Genomic DNA, 752 nt, shown 5'->3' with positions numbered 1-752 from the left:
TGTGGATTGGGCAGGGAATCTGCCTCTCTTGTCCTGTGGTACAACTCAAACGGTGACGGAAGTGACAGCCGGCACTGGAAGGAGCTTATCAGGGGCGTTCATGCTGAAGTTAAGTGGAGAATCGACATCTCCTTTGAACTTCGATGCAACCGCTGCTACCGTAGCAAATGCGTTAAAGGTTTTGTCGAGTATTGACGATGTTACAGTCACTAGTCAATTGAATGGCGGTAGAACTGGGTTCGTAACTTTCTCTGGATCTGATGGTGATGTTCCTATGCTGGTACAAGGGGAGTCACCTCATGTAACTGCGACTGAAAGTCAGCAAGGGGACCGAATTAGAGGTCACGTCGCGTTTGCGTGGAACACGGTTGTTCACAAATCTATTTATTGAAAAAGTATTTATACCTTCTTATGTAAATAATTTATTTATGGATTGTGCTGCAATCATATTATTAATTTACAGAACTTTATGCTCCTGTTCACAAAATTTATTGGGTCAATGAGGACCAACAAAGACCACCCCACTCGAGAACCAACCGATTCTGTGGACTGTTATCCGCTGTCGAGTTGGCAAGAACAAACTAAGACCCTTCTGCATTTTGCATTTCCAGTACTAGCCTACAGCGACCTCCAGCCCCCCTCCCCCCCCAACCACCACCACCATGTCCGAGACTCTGGCTGCTTCTCAGCCCACCAACTTCACCCCCAAGCAGATCGCGGCCTTCTTTTTTAAGCCCTTCCTTACGGAGGAC

This window comes from Phytophthora parasitica, assembly GCF_000247585.1.
Source record: "Phytophthora parasitica INRA-310 unplaced genomic scaffold supercont2.45, whole genome shotgun sequence".
Lineage (NCBI taxonomy): Eukaryota > Oomycota > Peronosporomycetes > Peronosporales > Peronosporaceae > Phytophthora > Phytophthora nicotianae.
The sequence above is the reverse complement of the archived record's forward strand: the minus strand, read 5'-3'. Positions refer to the sequence as shown.